We start from the raw sequence: 20,618 nt of genomic DNA, 5'->3' as shown, positions 1-20,618 counted from the left end.
TTATGTGGATGTAAGATCATTTCTGTAACCCATCTCAAGCCTTAAATAATTTGTTACAACCCAAGATCAAAAATTCCACTTCTATCTTATTCTTACAGAATTGTTTGCAAAAGAGGGAACAAAAACCTAATTAATTTCTTGTACAGATAACAGAAACACATACCATCAATAAGTATAAGCTCAGCAGAGATTCTAAAGTCGTTGGAGAATATATGAATTGTGCACTGGATGAAATTCAAAGAAAGACCATCTAACCTCCTTACACATGTCTTATGATTTGATTTCTATTCTCATTAAGTGGTAAGGCAGGTCATTCCTTGAGCTGTTAGCTTCTCCGCTATAAGAGCACCGACTAATGTAACATGCAGAACCTTTGAGTTTTAAGGAAAGCACTATAATTCTTCTTCTAAAGATTCAGGCTCACACATTCACATGCAGTCTCACACACACACACACACACACACACACACACACACACACACACACACATGCACGCACGCACGCACGCACTCACGTGCACACACACACACACACACACACACACGCACACACGCACACATGTACGCATGCACGCACGCGGACACACACGCACACACGCACACACGCACACATGTATGCACACACACACACGCGCACACACACACACACACACACACACAGTCTGCCCCTGAGGTGTAGTTTTCATGCTAAGCATTTAAGTGGCAGTTTTTTTTTCCACAATGGCATTTTTCAAGTGTCTTTTTTAACCAATAAAAAATAAATGATTTACTCCCGTTTCTAGGCAATAGAGATACACATTTCAGGAAAGAGGAAATGAGTACCAAAGCACATAGTGGTCCTTTAAGCATCACATCTAACATCACTATCTTAATAATTCCTGATTAAGGTCTTGTGCTACCTCAGAAGCTCAAATAATTGCAAAACTTATGTTAGTCCAATCAAAGATATTGCATCAAGTATGTGCTCCAGTGTCTTTGTGCTTATTAGATCCTGTTTCATTTATGGCTCATAGATTAACATTTCAGTCGGACACAAAATATTTTCATTGCTTGGCAGAGCAGATGTCCTTAGGAATTACAATGGACCATATTTTTATGGCCATCAGTTTTCAGATTTTACCTGGTATTTTGGGTTGAGTTATACTAAAAACAGTATTATGGCCACAAGTAAATAATTTAGCATAAACGTTTATTAGCATCGCAAGCAGCAAATATAAAAAAGTGCAATTAAGAAGTCACATCTGTCTATTCTTGAGACGGTATAGTGATCCACCATTGTCTGCTGTAGGGCAGGCACAGGCAGCACTGAAACCTATTTTCAAGGCTAAGATTCCATCTTTTGAAAAATCTGAAATGTATTCATTCATTCATTTTACTATTCAGGATTGTGGGCAATATGGAGACCATCCTGGCAAGCAGCAATCTTAAGGCAGATAACAATCTTGGAAGGAAAACAGACTGTTGTTTTTCAGCCTGCACTTGTTAAAGAAATGACATTTGTTTGTCACTGTACTGCTCTTAAATCATTGAAACAGTGTCCTGATATTTATTAACCTCTTCTGATACTGCAAAATTTGTTCCAAGTTTACCACAGTTCTCCTGAGTTTGCCAAAATATTTCTAAGTTTTGCAAAGATTGTTTCTGTGTTTGTAGAAGTTGCCCTAATTTTCCACACATTTTTTCTATATTTGGGAGCATTTCTTGGGGTTTGTGAACTTATTTCCAAGGATTCCTGATACTGCCGGAGTTCTGCCTTTTTTGTAAAGCATTTGATACTGCACTTGAGCTTAAAACCAGTTTATTTTATATTAAGAGGGTTTTATTCTGCACTTTGATGGGAGCACAGGGCTGATTCAACTGCTGGTGGAAGGCTTACTGTGGGCTTGTCTGATTGGCCTGAAGGCCTAACTGTGTAAAAATCTTTCATCCTGCTGCATAAATGTGCTTACCCGTGCCTTGTATATATGCAAACCTCTCCAGTTTAAAAAGCCTGTAGTCATCCACTGTTAATAGCTGCTCAAAGCGCTGCCAGTTTGCTCAGAGGGAGCACCACTCCAGGTCATCCTGCAGTATACTACTAAATACTGTCACTTAGACCTTTAAGTATCTAGCCCCTACTCTTTCCCATCTACTAGGAATATGGCATAATGGATAGGTGCTTTCCTGTCATCTCTGTTTCTGGCCTGGTGGATATGGGCATCCTGAGACAGTGTAGTAACTGCCTCATGTTAACTGATAACCACTTAATTTTAGAACAGACAACACAGTATGTGAGAAATATAGATACACAATGTCATTGGAGGCAAAGGTCTCACATGCACACATGAAAAATGCAAACCAGGTTGTAAGCATTGCACCAAAAACACTCACTACCAACTCTAAGGAACAAACACATATACCCACATATCTGGGTGTACTCACATGTAATCTACTCAAACCTCTAAGATCTCCTAAAAGAACCTCTCAGTGACCACACCCACACTAAAAAAAGACAGCACCTCACACGACACAAAACTGAAAATCATAATAGCTCCACTTCCAAGCTCATAAGGCAGCACACTACACAGCCAAACATTCTAGTTATTGGCAGTTGCATTGTAAGACATACTGATGTTCCCCTTATCAGGCTAAACAGGGAGAAGATCACAGTGGACTGTTTGTCTGGAGCCAGGATCCACCAGATCATGCATGTACTTAGGTCCATAAACCACAAGTACCAATATGACATGGTCATAGTCCATGTGGGTATAAACTACCTAAGACATACCTTAGTGATGGGGTTCTCTGAGTATGTGTCCCAGGCAGATATGAATCTAACCTTGAGTAGCATCCTACCTTCACCAGTGATGATGATACAGTACCAACAAAAAATAATTGACTTTAACAATTGACTTGGTTTCTGGTTTCACAGCAAGGGGATCTAATGTTAGCCTAGGGAGATGAGTGACAAGTCACAGTGCTTTGCCAGAGATGGTTTGCACTTGTCATCAGTTGGCTTCTGGATACTGGAAAGAACTTTATCTCTTCCCATAGTGCCTTTTTTATGCCGTGACAAAGTGTTCAACCATCCAACATAACAAAAATCACCTACGGCCACCTAAAGATACTGCTGCTCAACACTAGGAGCTTAAATAAAAAACTGTACTCCCTATATGCACTCCCCATCCTGGGGAATGCAGGCATATACGTAGTCATGGAAACATGGTTCAGAACAATGGACAGAATTCTGGCTACCAAAGGCTACAATGCTATTCGTCTATTTTGAGCCTCCTCAGCTCAGGATAAAGAAAGGGAGGAGGTGTCTCATTGTTCGTAAGGGACAAGTACACTGCTAGACTGGTCCAGCAACATGACTCACTTGAGCTGCTTCATGGACATCTAACTATAAGTGCAACCCCATATTATATCCTTGCAAGCTACAGATCCCCTAGCATGGGTCTGGAAAACCACTCCTCCTACTTAAACCTACTGGAATCTCTTAAAATTCAGCACCTAACACCATACTTATAGGTGACTTCAACAGCCCCTCCATAAACTGGGAGAATTATATGACCCATGATTCACCTGCTCAGAGGTTTTTAGACTATGTTAATATAAGCACCCTGGAGCAACTTGCTAGCTCCTCAACTAGAGGTATAAATATCCTAGACCTGGTAGTCAAGAGCTTGGGGGGATGCTGCTCCCTCCCATGCATTAACTCCTCCCTGGTTAGACTTAACCTCAAAATGATCTGCTTTAGTAGTAAAAAATCTAGAATCCCCATCAAATTCCAAAATTGTTAAGAACTTTGCTAAGGCCAATTCCCTCCAACTAAGTAACAGCTTATTAAACATCCAAGCACCTCTAAACCTGGAAGACACTGAGGCCTACTCTGATCTGTAAACAGAAGCACTGTACAACCACATTTATAGCTCAATAGAGAAGATAGTCCCTGTCTGAGTCAAAACTATGATTACTTTTCAAAAATAACAAGAAGACAATCACGGATTTAGGTAAGACACTGTTCTGACAAAAAACATAAAAAAACAAAGACGAACTGAGTAGCATAATATTTAATCATAAGAACAAAGCTTTCAGGTTAAAAACCTTCATCAGAATACTGATGAAGGGTGTTTAACCTCAAAGCTTTGTTCTTATGATTAAATATTTCGCTACTCAGATCGTCTTTGTTTTATTACTTTCAAAAATAAACCACCCTTGTGGACCCCTAGTATAAATAAGCTATTCAATAAAAGGAAAACATCCTCTCCAAAGCCAAGAAGGAACAGACAAAACAATGCAAAAGACACTCACCAGTCTAAACAAACAAATTAGAGACTTGGTCAAATCTGCCAAAGTAAACTACAAGGCAAAGATAGCATCCCAGTTGAAAGATAACCATAAGGCTTTTTTAATTATGTTCATAACCTTAGGGGAAATGCTCAGCAATGTACTGAGTTAATCATGAATGGCAACACTTTCATCCAAAGTGAAACAACCTGCTGGCCTACAAGTTCAGTTCAAACATCTAAACCCTCCCATCACTTCCTATCACACCCAAAGAAATACTTATAACGATCTCTCTACTGGTCATACTGTGCTCACTTGCACCAAAAACACAACCTCCTTGGGTCCTGACAACATTTCAGGATGCTTCTTAAATAGCTTAAAATAGAATTTATCAGGGTCACTAGAAACCCTCTTTAACCACAGCCTCTGAATGGGCTTTGTCACAGAAGAATGGAGGACTGCAACAGTCATCCCTCTGCACAAGGGGGCCCATCAACTGTCCTGGGGAACTACAGACCCATAAGCTTCACCAGTCTTATCTGCAAGGCCACGGAGAGAATTATCATAGACCTGATCAATAGCAAAACTAGAACCCTCCAAACACTGGATCAGACCCAATTTAGCTGTTTCAAAGGGAGGTCTTGCTTGCTTCATCTGACGGACTTTGTCTTTGAGAAAGTCACCAGGGCCATGGATGAGGTAAAACAGTATGCACTGTTAACCTAGACTTGGTCAAAGTTTTCGACACAATCCCCCCACTCGGTGATCATAGATAAACTTACTGGATTAGGCATAAACTCCTATATTATTAGGTGGATAGAAAACTGGCCCACTGAGAGGGCACATGTTGTCCAGATAGGCGAATCCATTTCTGATAAGAAACTTGTTACTAGCAGTGCCCCACAGAGCTCAGTGTTAGAATCCCTGCTATTTGGTATATACATCTCTGAAGTGAAGGCCAAGGTTGGTGGCCTCTGGCTTGCCAAGTTTGCCAGTAAGCTGGGAATAATCATCAAATCCCCAAATGATGTTGCCATCCTACAAATAGGCCTAAAAATTACAAATGACTGGTGCCAAAACCATGGCCTGAGATGAAATGCTAAAAAATGTGTAATCATAACCTTCGGTAAATCAGATTTTCCTGCAAATTATAATATTAATAGCATACCCCTAAAAGTAGAACTAGTGGTGAGGGACCTAGGAACACAGATGTATAGTAACCTAAACTTTGACTACCAGGTAGCTACAGTAGAGAGGAATTTCTTGTGTGTGGAACACCTTATAAGTAAAGGCATGGCATCAAGGTCAAAGGAAGTCATGGTGTCATTATACTTGGCACTCATCAGGCCCATAATTGAGTACAATGCTTCTTTCTGCATGTACTTAACCAGGCACTTACACCAGTTGCAGCAACCCCAGAGGTTTTTTACTAAAAAATACAAATTGTAAGACACCTGCCTTATGTGGACTGACTAAAGTCTCTCTCCCTTTACTCCATTTCATATCGTTTATTGAGAGGTGACTTATGTCTGACCTATAAGGCATTATCTGAACCAACCCTGATAAAAATGTTACATATTTGCAAGAAAAATTATATGAGGGTTACGTGTTCCATGTACCTGAACCTTATTTGTGACTCAGACAGAATGTGTTGGAGAGACAGACTTGTATCCCAAAGGATACCTCATCTATGGAATACACTTCCCATCTTCATAAAACAAAGCCCATCCTTCACTCTCTACAAAAAAAAAAAAAAAAAAAGAAATAGATAAATGGATGGGGAACTGTAAATTCACTGCCAGGGTAATGCGGCCATCTCTTATGGATAGAGGGAGTCTGTAAAATGGCTCTCCAGATACAGCTAGCAAGGCATAAACAGATTCAATCATATACAAAAGAAAAAAGCCAGCACCAGGGACTCCATGGAAATAATAACTTTATTTCATCTTCATTCCAGACCGGTTTTGGCACCATGCCTTCTTTAGTGATGAAACAATCATTCCCCATAATCCATTTATAACATCCATATCCCTTCTTATGACATCATTTCCCAAATGAGATAATCACCAAAAAATATACAACAAATTATAATTCCACACCTTATCACACATCCTTACTAAAATAAACATCCAGAAATATACAAAAAATTGTCATCTATCATATAATATAGTAACAAAATAAGATATATCCACATATTTCCCCTTTCTTACTTAAAATCTTACATTAAGTTTACTATTCATAATTTATCATTGAGTCCTGGATAAAATAGCACTCCCAAGTTGATAATCCATTTTCTTTCTTTATTTGTTAAGATGCAATGCCAACCCTGTTTGAACAGCCTGTTGCCCCTAACCTGGTCAATAATAATGAATTTAAAACTGGCTGTTGTAGGAGTCTGACAATGTCTATAAAGGGCATTTGTAAGTCTCTTGTGACTTATATCACTAAGATGTTCTGAGATACGTTGTCTCAACTGTCTTCAAGTCTGCCCTACGTAAAAGGCAGAACATTGACAAGTCGCCAGATATACCACCCAGTCCTGACTACATTTGCCAAAAACTTTATATCAAACATTCGTCTAGTATTTTTACTGCTAAAGACTGTAGTCTTAAACATGTATTTACAAAAACTACAATGGCCACACTGACATCCAATAAGTCTATCCCCTGTAATGGTCAACTGTTGCTTGTCTTGGTAGCTTGTTGATATCTTTTTATAATGGGAAAAATGAGATGTTAGTATTTTACCCCTCCTAAAAGAAAACTGGCAACTATCCGACAAAACTAGGCCCAATTCGTCATTGGCTTTTAGTATGTTCCAGTGTTTGTTGATTACATTTTTTAACAAATTAATAGTATTGCCAAATGTTGTAACAAACCTCATGGATTTAGATCCTGCCCTTTTTTCTTTGTATTTCAACAAATTGAATCTGTCACAATTGGCAGCCCAAACACTGACTCGATGCACATCTGATGTCCTGTATCCCCTATTCAAAAACCTAGCCACAAGATCTTGTTGGGCTTGCTTAAAATCACTGTCGGAAGAATAAATTCTTATTCTTAGAAATTGTGATTTTGGTATGTTATTGACAGTGTGCCTAGGATGAAGACTGGTTGCATAAAGTAAGTTGTTATACTGTGGATACTTCCTATAAACTGAACTACTCAAAGTGTCGTCCAATTTGCGCAAAATCCCAACATCCAAAAAGTTAATCTCTCTAATTTGATATGTGACAGTGAATTCAATCCCCCACCGATTCTCATTTAGATATTGTAAAAATTCCATCAGGTATTCAACACCCCTTTCCAAATCATCCAACAGTCGTCCAAGAAACGCCTCCAAATAACTATTTCAGGAAGAAAAATGTTATGCATTTCATCATTTATAATCTGATCTTCTATAAACCCCATAAAAAGGTTTGCGTATATGGTGTCAAATGAAGCCCCCATAGCTTTTCCTTGTTGTTGCCAATAACATTCTCCCCTGAAATAGAAGATGGTCTTGGTCAAGACTTCTTCAGAAAGACAAATGAGGAGGGTGTTGAATCCAGGTGGGTATAGATTAACTTTATTCAACCAATAATCTAAAGCTTGTAATCCCATCCAATGGGGGATGCTGGTACAGAGGGATTTTTCATCCAATGTGCACATGAGCCAGTTGGGCTCGAATTGTGATTCAGAAATGATTTGCAAGAGTTCTGTAGTATCCTTCAACTTCGCCCTGATATAAGGTAATAACAGTTGTAAATATTGAGTTAGGAAAACTGATATGGGTTCAGTTAAGGACCCCCTCCCTGAAACAATTGGCCTTTAATTTAATTTAACCAATAATCTAAAGCTTGTAATCCCATCCAATGGTGGATGCTGGTATAGAGGGATTTTTCATCCAATGTGCACATGAGCCAGTTGGGCTCAAATTGTGATTCAGAAATGATTTGCAAGAGTTCTGCAGTATCCTTCAACTTCGCCCTGATATAAGGTAATAACAGTTGTAAATATTGAGTTAGGAAGACTGATATGGGTTCAGTTAAGGACCCCCTCCCTGAAACAATTGGCCTTCCGGGAGGCTGATTTATGTTTTTATGAATTTTGGGCAACAGGTAAAGGTACTGTTGGGCAGGATCCTTAACCATAAGATGTTGTTTTACCTGTATACTGATAATACCTTCCTCCACCACCTGTTGCAGAAAAAGATCAATTTCTTCTTTAAATTTTGGGGTGGGGTCTGTCAACATCCTTATATAATGCATAGGATTGGGCAATTGTCCCTTTCCTTCATTCCAGTAATAACTAACATCCATAATAACCACAGCCCCACCCTTATCTGCTGGAAGGATGATAATATCAGTATTACTATTTAAACCTCTAAGGGCCTGTTGCTCCCCTTTAGTAAGATTATGTCTAAAGCTTTGGAGTGTACTAAAACTGAAATGTAGATCCTTAAGAATGGCCTCTTGAAAAATTGCTACCTGTCGATTCATAGGAGGCATAAATGCAGATTTGTGAAAATGAAAATCATTGCATCTATCTGAATTCTCCCCTGTCTCAAAGAACAGTTTTAAATTAAGTCTTCTGCAAAATGCAATGACATCAGAAGCAAAGAAATTTTCTTCTACAAAAAGCTGGGTACAAATCCCAGTCCTTTATTAAGTAATCTTTCTTCATCCTTAGACAATACATAACTAGAAATATTATGTATATTATGAAAATCCATCTCTACTTCATCATTGATTGTAATAAGTTTTCTAAATCTTGCACCTTGGTGTTTAAGCCCTCCCCTATGTGTTTTCCCCCTTAAGGGCTTTCCTTGATTCATACTTTTTTGAGGTCTGGGGAATCATTAACATAGATCCCCTCTGCATCAGTGAGGGAGGACTCCTCCCCCAAGATACTAAGGCCCTGAGTAGATTTTTAAAGAATAGAACGTGGTCTTTTCTTCCTTGTATTAGATCTACTAAACATATTAGTGTTGTTGAATCTAACCCCTTTATTAGACTCAAAAAGCCTGCCCTTTTCATAGTCCTCTATATCTCTTTGAAATTTACGTAACTGTTTTTCTTTGAAAACATTCTCAAAGCCCAACAAGTCCTTGGATAATTTTTCCCAAGCATTCAACAAAAAGTGGACTCCCCTCTTCCTCATTCCCTCACATCTTTCAGTAACATCCTTTATATTTTGTTCAATAATTCTTTGATAATATGATGTGAGGACATCTACAAATGCCATAGAGGCCTTTTGCTGTGCCTTATTCCATTCCTCCATAAGCAAATCATCTGGTTTCGCCACCAAGGACTGGGTCCTCAACCTCAAACCTCGTGGTGTGTTACCTTTATATTTATATGCCTTGAACAATTTCAAGTGCCATATATTAGTTCTTAGAGATTTCATCTCCTTATTTAACTGATGAAAAGCCAAGTTGCAGCTGACAACCGGATCCCCTAATTTGTCCTGCAAGGCATTTTCCATATCCAAACCAATTCCAAAAATCTTGATATCATCTCTGTCAGCACAGAGCCCTTGCAAAATATTTTGGAGATCCATGACCATAAGCCCCCAACTTGTCCAACTTTAACCCAGGCCTGGAAATTGTGGTTTTTATGTATTAGGATATTTGTATAATATTTTTCTGAAGGCTATACTAATTATTCATTAAGGGGTTTGATAAATATTGAAGTGCTTTGCACATATTTTTGTATAACATCTGCCTAGGAAGAAGCTTTAAAATATATATATATATATATATATATATATATATATATATATATATATATATGTAATTAATGCCCATATATAATTGTGGCTCCTTTTGGAACTTTTGGGACCTGGTCTTCTCATTGGTCATCTGTAGTGTAAATATTTTTACTATTATTGTTGTGTTGGATCTTTTCTCTGGTTTTGAACTTATTTGAGTGGAACTCCACTCTTAAATTTTTCTGTTTTCCTTCTCTGTTATGGTATCAAAGGTTAAAGTTGGACAAGTTGGGGGCTTATGGTCATGTATCTCCAAAATATTTTGCAAGGGCTCTGTGCTGACAGAGATGATATCAAGATTTTTGGAATTGGTTTGGATATGGAAAATGCCTTTGCAGGAGGAATGGAATAAGGCACAGCAAAAGGCCTCTATGGTATTTGTAGATGTCCTCACATCATATTATCAAAGAATTATTGAACAAAATATAAAGGATGTTACTGAAAGATGTGAGGGAATGAGGAAGAGGGGAGCCCACTTTTTGTTGAATGCTTGGGAAAAATTATCCAAGGACTTGTTGGGCTTTGAGAATGTTCTCAAAGAAAAAAGTAACATAAATTTCAACGAGATATAGATGACTATGAGAAGGGCAGACCTTTTGAGTCTAAGAAAGGGGTTAGATTCAACAACACTAATATGTTTAGTAGATCTAATACAAGGAAGAAAAGACCACGTTCTATTCTTACAAAATCTACTCAGGGCCTTAGTATCTCAGGGGAGGATTCCTCCCTTACTGATACAGAGGGGATCTATGTTAATGATTCCCTAGACCCCAAAAAAGTACGAATCCTGGAAAGTCCTTTAGGGGGAAAACACATAGGGGAGGCCGCAAACACCAAGGTGCAAGACTTAGAAAACTTATTACAATCAGTGATGAAGTAGAGATGGATTTTCATAATATACATAATATTTCTAGTTATATATTGTCTAAGGATGAAGAAAGATTACTTAATAAAGGACTGGGATTTGTACCCAGCTTTTTTGTAGAAGAAAATGTCTTTGCTTCTGATGTCATTGCGTTTTGCAGAAGACTTAATTTAAAACTGTTCTTTCGGACAGGGGATAATTCGGATAGATGCAATGATTTTCATTTTCATAAATCTACATTTATGCCTCCTATGAATCAACATGTAGCAATTTTTCAAGAGGCCGTTCTTAAGGATCTACATTTCAATTTTAGTACACTCCAAAGCTTTAGACATAATCTTTCTAAAGGGGAGCAACAGGCCCTTAGAGGTTTAAATAGTAATACTGATATTATCATCCTTCCAGCAGATAAGGATGGGGCTGTGGTTATTATGGATGTTAGTTATTACTAGAATGAAGGAAAGGGACAATTGCCCAATCCTATGCATTATATAAGGATGTCGACAGACCCCACCCCAAAATTTAAAGAAGAAATTGATCTTTTTCTGCAACAGGTGGTGGAGGAAGGTATTATCAGTATACAGGTAAAACAACATCTTATGGTTAAGGATCCTGCCCAACAGTACCTTTACCTGTTGCCCAAAATTCATAAAAACATAAATCAGCCTCCTGGAAGGCCAATTGTTTCAGGGAGGGGGGTCCTTAACTGAACCCATATCAGTCTTCCTAGCTCCATATTTACAACCGTTATTACCTCATATCAGGGCGAGGTTGAAGGATACTACAGAATTCTTGCAAATCATTTCTGAATCACAATTGGAGCCCAACTGGCTCATGTGCACTTTGGATGTCAAATCCCTCTATACCAGCATCCCACATTGGGCGGGATTACAAGCTTTAGATTATTGGTTGAATAAAGTTAATCTTTACCTGCCTGGATTCAACATCCTCCTCATTTGTCTTACTGATGAAGTCTTGACCAAGAACGTCTTCTATTTCAGGGGAGAATGTTATTGGCAACAACAAGGAACAGCTATGGGGACTTCATTTGCCCCCATATATGCGGACCTTTTTATGGGGTTTATAGAAGATCAGATTATATATGATGAAATGCATAGCATTTTTTTCCTGAAATAGATATTTGGAGGAGTTTCTTGGATGACTGTTGGATGATTTGGAGATGGAGTGTTGAATACCAGATGGAATTTTTAGAATATCTAAATGAGAATCAGTGAGGGATTGAATTCACTGACACATATCAAATTAGAGAGATTAACTTTTTGGATGTTAGGATTTTTCACCAACTTGATGACACTTTGAGTAGTTCAGTTTATAGGAAGCATCCACAGTATAACAACTTACTTTATGCAACCAGTCTTCATCCTAGGCACACTATCTATAACATAACAAAATCACAATTTCTAAGAATAAGGAGAATTTGTTCTTCGGACAGTGATTTTCAGCTAGCCCAACAAGATCTTGTGGCTAGGTTTTTGAATAGGGGATATAAGAAAGTGGATGTGCATTGAGACAGTGTTTGGGCTTCCAATTGTGACAGATTAAATTTGTTGAAATACAAAGAAAAAAGGGCAGGATCTAAATCCATGAGGTTTGTTACGACATTTGGCAATATTATTAATTTGTTAAAAAATGTAATCAACAAACATTGGAACATCCTAAAAGAAATGAGAAATTGGGCCCAGTTTTGTCAGATAGTTGCAAGTTTTCTTTTAGGAGGGGCAAAACACTAACATTTCATTTTTCCCATTATAAAAGGATATCAACAATCTACCAAGACAAACAACATTTGACCATTATGGGGGGATAGACCTATTGGATGTTATCAGTGTGACCATTGTAGTTTTTGTAAATACACATTTAAGACAACAGTCTTTAGCAGTAAAAATACTGGCCGGATGTTTGATATAAATTTTTTTGGCAAAAGTAGGATTGGGTGGTATATCTGGCAACTTGTCAATGTTCTGCCTTTTATGTAGGGCAGACTTGTAGACGGTTGAGGCAACGTATCTCAGAACATCTTAGTGACATACGTCACAAGAGACTTATGAATGCCCTTTATAGACATTGTCAGACTCATACAACAGCCAGTTTTAAATTCATTATTATTGATCAGGTTAGAGGCAACAGGCTGTTCAAACAGGGTTGGCATTACATCTTAACAAATAAAGAAAGAAAATGGATTATCAACTTGGGAGCGCTATTTTATCCAGGACTCAATGATAAATTATGAATAGTAAACAATGTAAAATTTTAAGTAAGAAAGGAGAAATATGTGGATATATCTTATTTTGTTACTATATTATATGATAGATGACAATTTTTTGTATATTTCTTGATGTTTATTTTATTAAGGATGTGTGATAATGTGTGGAATTATAATTTGTTATATATTTTTTGGTGATTATCTCATTAGGGAAGTGATGTCATAAGGAGGGATATGGATGTCATAAATGGATTTTGGGGAATGATTGTTTCATCACTGAAGAAGGCATGGTGCCATAACCAGTCTGGAATTAAGATGAAATAAATGTATTATTTCCATGGAGTCCTTGGTGCTGGCTTTTTTCTTTTGTATATGATTGAGTCTGTAAAAATGACTCAGGGCTCCAACACCCAAAAACTCGCTACCCTAACACTACCCCATCCCATATCTGGGGCACTAAGATATAATATTGTCATATCCTGGGTATTATTGGCTAGACTTGTAAAGGCTCTTTTGCCATTAGCCTAGTAATCACCTATGAACCTATGTTTAAGGATGCACACCCATTCCCTCACTCACTTCTCACCCCCACTCCACTTCACTGCACCCACATGTGATTTAGAGGATCTACAATGCATATACTAGCAAGTCTTTAGGACATGGGAGGAAGACTGACTTTTCATTAAAAATTCATGTGGACAAGGGGAAAATGAACAAATTCCACTCAGAAGGAACCCTAGCTGGGAAGTGAACCAGAGAACCAAGTGCTTCATTTCAGCAGTATTAACTGCTGTACTATTTTCAGATGATGAAATATTTATAAGACATAACTTCATGAAAAAGTAAAGTGATGATCTAAAACAACTGTGCTCTTCTAAAGGTATTCCTTTCTTTTCAGATTAACCCTGTAGGATTATTAATATCTAAAGTCCTATTATTACTGAGGACTGAATTTGTCAGTTTGACTTTATTGCTTGTTTTGTGAAAAAAGATTCCAACAAATTTGTTTAGATTGTTAGGTACCAAAATGCACAAGTCTCTGAAATGTAAGTAAATTATAGCCAATCACAGAAACATTTGGGGACTGGAGTTAAAAGAAAGGTTGCACATTTAAAAGATGTTGACCTAAAAGATAACGTGATCTGGTGGAGTAGTTATTGTCTTAATGAAAGATATAGCATTCAAGTCAAGGGATGCCTCATAGAATACTAGAAGACAGTAGTTGAAGCCTTTGAGGGATGGTAATTGTGATCTGTTTTGTTTAATTTATTTCCACAAGAAAATACTAGATTAAACAGTACCCTCATATATTAATATCGGAGTGATATCAAGGTGAAAAGGATGATATGCAATGAAATCAATAAAAGTGAATGTCTCAATGCTATGAATGATTTATGTACTGATGGAGCCAAAAAGGGAACAGATTGTGAACAATACAAAATTATGAATACTGCATTACATATGCACAAACAAATCATTCAATTTTATTCTCTGATTATCCATTTGATTCAAGTCAGGGTTGTGGGATAGGAAGAACCCACATTGGCATATGCTGAGTACACTACTGAAGAAAAAAACCTGAACAGGTTGCCAACTTTCTGGAGAATGAAAGCACTCACTCTTACACAGCACATACACCTAATGGAAATGTGGAGAAATGCCAATTTATCTGTGGTGGATCTTTGGGATGTAGGAAGAAACTGAAGCACACTGTGAAAACCCATGCAGGCACATTGTGTATGCACAGACTCCACACAGAAGGCATCCTACCCAAGATCCAAACTGGAGAACCAAGCACTGTAAGGTAGCAGCTGTAACCACTACACCATGGTGGGACTCCAAATGGGTAATGAATATAATTTATGTGCATTCGTAAGTGTATTAATTTAATGGAGAAACAGACTAAAGTGGATATCACTTAGGGTCTGAGAAGATGCTCAGATAAGTAAGTAAGCTGTAAACTGTATGTTGACAAGCTACTGGGAGAAAACAGTCAAGACGGAAGGCTGCAATCTTACACTTATGTGCCTCTTTAGTAGGAAGCAGCTGGAGGTTCTAGTATCTTTCTGGGTTGTGAATAGAACCAGCAAAAAGAAGACACTAGAAAATATATGGGAGCCTTTAGTAAACTAATAAAACTATGAAAGTGTTTAGAGTATGTGCATTGACTGGAGACTCAAGTTAATTTTCCGATATCCTATGGAAGGCTTACTGGTAATATATGCTTTATGAATATGGATAACAAAGAATATTAATGTTAAAATCAAAAAAGAATAAAATAATGCTTAAGGTCTAAAAACATGAAGTTAGTGTGACAAACAGGTAGAAGATGACTTGTACTTAGATTACAAATGGAATGGAATAAATGTCCACTCTGTATAAAGAGGTCTGAAAGTCTGCTGCTGTATAATATGGACCAGTATGTGCAATAAAATTTCTGTACAGCTAAGGTCAGTCTCATTGCTTTCCTGGAGTCATGGATTTATGCATTGATCTCACTGTCTTTATTTACAAAGACAGTGACAGGGTAGGAGAGGTTGGGGACAATGCGTTTCATTCACATCACTTGGCCAATAACGGACTACTTGTACTTTTTCTCTCATCTTCCCCAGTAGTATGTTGAATACCTTGAGTGTTTACAACATTCAAAGATTAAAGATGAAAGGATGCCTAGTAGCTAAGATGCTCAGAGATAAAAAGAAAGGGCAGTGTTGTAACAAAGAATTATACACCTTGCAATGTAAAAAGTGAGAATTAATATAAAATTGAAAGTGGTTAAGGATGAGATGACAAGAACAAGCTCTGACATTTTGGAAATTAATAAACTAAAGTTGAATGGAACTGATCATTTTACAAAAGGTATTTATTTATTTACTTTTTATTTAATATTTGTCAATCAAATAAGTAAATTGGTCCAAACACTCTTTTCAGTCATGACCCAGGGCTGTGAAGGCAAAGATAAGAATGAAACATGGAATGTTACAATTTCAGGTAGCAGGAATATTTAGAACAGAGATACAATGCATATAATCCTTGAATAAGGAAGGCATTATAACAAATATAATTACAGCTGTTAATGTATAAAACAATGTACTGTTAAGGTGCAGCAATACGCACACAGCAAATATAATAAGTTAAGTATCAAGTTCAGTACAAAAAACAAAATAACATATTAAAGGGGGCAGGATTTAGTCTTCTAAGCTGCAACAGAATATATTAGACACTGGACAGTGTGACTGGCACATAGCTTTTAGCTAGAGTCCCTAAAGCAGTTACATTTATTTTATTTTCTAAACTGGGACTTTAGTGACATTTTGAATGATCGATGTTGATTGAATTCCCTAATCCGATCTGGATGCTATTCCATCTAGCAGGCTCAGTCTTAGAGAATGCTGTGTCACACGTGCAAAGAGTAAATGGTGGCCTTATGAGCGAATAGATTCCAGGTCCTTAAGACAGTAACTTTGATTTCTAATGCTAAGTTTGTTAAGGAGATGGGATCATGGGAGCAGTATATTTCCTGAAGAATTCTGAAAGTGAGAGCATTCAGAAGGAAAGATGCCCTTGCTGGCGCAGCTAGCCAGTTGTTTACATATATTGTATTTAAGTTATACTCTCTGTTGCTAGCTAGATTGAGAAATCTAAGAATTTCATTTTTAGCAGATATAAGTAATGAAGTATTCTGGGCCCAGCAGGTGGTAATAACTTGGAGGCCATATTATAGCCTGGACAGATGAAGATTTTTTGCTATAGTTCATCCAGCTTCTGTTTTGAGTAAGTTTGAGGTTTTGTGTATCTCTAGCTTCTGTTGTCAATAATATTGAGATTTTGTAAGACAGTTCTAGTTGATTTAAAATTTTGTTAACCTGAGACTGTGTGTGTGTGTGTGTGTGTGTAGTAAATGGGTGCCTTGGTATTTATGTTGTTTTGTGACAGGAATATATTTTTCTCCTTGGTCTTTGATAATGATACTGTGCACATCCCTAAGCTTCTCTGGTGTGCCAAATAACATAACAACATTTTAGTTGCATTTACTGTGAGTTTGTTCTTATAAAGCCAGTTCCAAATGACTTTGAACATATCATGGAGATCAGTGCATAGGACAGAAATTCTCTTATTGGCTTTTGTAAGGATTATATTGTCAACATACAGGAGGCAGTTGGTCTGAGGCATATCCCAGGAAAGGTCAGATAATCATCAGCATTTCTATTATGGCCAAGAATCTTGCAGAAGAACTGGAGTAGCCATTATAGTTAATAAAAGGGTGTCAAAATCAGTGCTCATTCACAACTGAAAAAATGAAAGAATGATTTCAGTCTAAAAGGTATGCCATTTGATAACCATTTATATAGTCAGGACCTGCATGAGTGAATCCCAAAATACAGAGAGTGAATAATTGAAAAAAAACAGATTTGTATATACCAGGTCTATATCACTTTAGCAAAAAACATAATCCTCGAATAACTATTTGTCGAACACTAACCGTCGAAAACTTCATCCATTGAACTTGCTTTTAATCAAACTTTTTCCAAGGGGAAAAAAAAACGCTTGGCCAAACTACCTACTGCCACAAAAAACACAACATTTAAAACCCACCCAGGTGGGGGGGAGCTGTCCCCCCAACTCAGTATACTAACTCCAAGATTGCACTACTGTGGGGAAAAGGGCAAATTCCTGATGATGGCTAATTGTTTTTTTTTCCCCTTGGAAAAACTTCTATTAAATGCATGTTTGATGGATAAAGTTTTCAACAGTTATTGTTCGACAAATAGTTATTTAAGGATTAGGTTTTTTGCTAAAGTGATATAGACCCACAAATACCAAGGCTGAGATAGCTATTTCTCAGGAATATTTAATTTTCTCTGAGGTATGGTGATCTCAGACCTGGTATGTATAAGTTTAGGGGTGCAGGGAAGATTACTCCCTGCAGAAACTACTTTAAAGGAGGAGTGATATTCGATTTCTGCCATTCTGCATTTTCATTCTTTTTTTTTTTTTTTTTTTGTGGTATATCGGCACTCAAAATCACTAGTGCCAGTATTTCAATAAGGTTCCCAGTCATTCAACATTGTAATGACACAGGTTTATGCTCCAACTACAGATGCAGAAGAGGATCAATTTTATGGGGATCTGCAGCAACTATTTGGAAATAATACCATGGTACATTCATTATAGGTGATTGGAATGTTAACATTGGTAGTCAAAGTACAACTGAAATAATGAGCAGATTTGTCTTTGAAGTACAAAATGAAATGGGACACAGACTAGTAGAATTCTGCCAAGGTAATTCACTGGTCATAGTGAACACTCTCATTCAGCTGCTTAAGAGACTTTTTTGCAGTCAGAGATGGAACAGCTCTATAAGATCAGCAAAAGAACACCTAGAGCTGACTGTGGTTCAGACAATCAGCTTCTTATTGCAAAATATAAAACTAAACTACAGAAAACAAGACAGGCATCCTGGCTATTGAGATATGAGTTCATCAATATTCCAAATGAATATGCAGTGGAGATGAAGAACAGATTTAAAGGATTAGATCACTTGGTGGATAGAGAACCTAAATAACTATGGACAGAAATTCATGATATTATCCAGAAGGTGGCATCAAAAATATTTCTAATAAAAACTCTATTAAGAAAGCAAAATGGCTGTCTGTGGTGACTTTAGAAGTGATGAAGGAAAAGTAAGAAAGCAAAAGCTAATGAAGATTAGAAAAAAATGCCAAGCTGAATGCAAAGTTTCAGAGACTAGCAAGGAGAGACAGCAAGACATATTTAAATGAACAATGCAAAGAAGTAGAAGAAGACAACAAGACAAGTGATCTCTTCAAGAACATTTGTAATATTAAGTGAAACTTCCAGGGGAAATGGGCGTGATAATAGACAAAGATGAGTGGGACCTATCAGAAACAGAAGACATTAAGAAGAGGTGACCCAAAATAACCAATCCATATGCTGGTATATTAAGAGATCTAGAACCAAAAATCCTGGAGACTATAGTAAAATGGGTCCCAGGAAATGATGGAATTCCATTAAAAATGATTAAAATCTTGCAAAACAATACCTTTGCAGTGCTGTTGGGAATTTGACAGCAAATGTAGAAAAACAGATCCAGTCCCAATAAAGGGCATTGCTAAAGAGTGTTCAAATTATCAGACAATTGCATTTATGTCACATACCAGCAATGTAATGCTTAAGATCTTGCAAGCTAAATGCCAGCAATATGTAGTCAAGTAACTGCCAGATATACTGTACAAGTTAGGAGCAGAAGCACAAGAGATTAAATTGCCAGTGCTTGCTATATAATGGAGAAAGCAATCTAGTTCCAGAAAAAAAAATATTTTCTTTTGCTTTACGGATTACTCTAAAGCCTTTGACTGTGTGGATCATAACAAACTGTGGCAAGTACTTGGGGATATGGAGTCACCTTATTTTCCTCCTGAGGAATTTGTATGTAGCACAAGAAGCAACAGATGGAAGCACATATAGAATAACTGACTAGTTCAAGACTTGGAAAGGATTATGACAAGCCTGTATATCGTCACTATAAATGTTCAAATTGCATGCAGAATTAATCATACAAAATGCTGGGTTTGCTGAATCAGCTAATGGAATCAAAATGCCAGGAGAAATATTAGCAACCTCGGATGTGCAGAAGATACCAGTTTGATGTCTGAAGTTGGAGAAGAGTTGACGATCCTGTCAGTAAAGGTGAATGTAGAAAGCACAAAAGTTGGCTTGATACTCAACATGAAAAATGCATTTAACTCATGTAGCCTTATCAATTCTTTGCAAATAAATGGAGAAGAAGTACAGGAAGTGACATATTTTATTTTCCTGGAGTCAAGAACTCTGCAGATGATGTCTGCAGTCATGAAATTAAAAGAAGCATGGTTTTTGGATGGAAGGTTGTGGCAAATCTAGATAACATTTTTAAGAGTAAAGACATTGTCAACAAAAGTCTTTATAGTCAAATTTATGGTTTTCCTTATAATAATATATGTCTGCGATACTCCTCTGTTCCAGAAAATCAATGTTTTTGGAAATGTGGTGTAAATACAAAACTCATGTATGAAGGCCACATATTGTCAAGACAGGCTTTACTGTAGAAAGCACTGATGATAAAGACTGAAAGCAAAAGAAGAAGGGGAAACAGAGGCTAAGGCAGATAGACAATGTTACTAAAATACTGAATATGAATTTGCAAGAACTTAAAGGAACAGTTCTTGACAGACAGGGCTGCTGTGCTAAAATTGAGGTCTCAAAGAGCTGGATTGAACTAAATTGCTTAATAACATCAAAAACAACTCTCACAAGCAGATTTGCTGTGAGAACAAAAGTGGGTTGTCACTAAATATCAGACAGTTACTTCATTGCATCAAAGTACATAATGCTAATAGACTGACAACAAATGACTTAACAGGCAGACCTTGGTCTCAGGGTAACACTAAAACAGATGGGGTAGACGTTCAGTAATAATGGGTTCAGGTGACTATACTAACCAAAGAAAG

The sequence above is a fragment of the Protopterus annectens genome, chromosome 12.part0 (genome assembly GCF_019279795.1).
Source record: "Protopterus annectens isolate FY-2018-M chromosome 12.part0, PAN1.0, whole genome shotgun sequence".
In the NCBI taxonomy this organism is placed as follows: Eukaryota; Metazoa; Chordata; order Ceratodontiformes; family Protopteridae; genus Protopterus; species Protopterus annectens.
Note: the sequence above shows the minus strand (reverse complement) of the source record.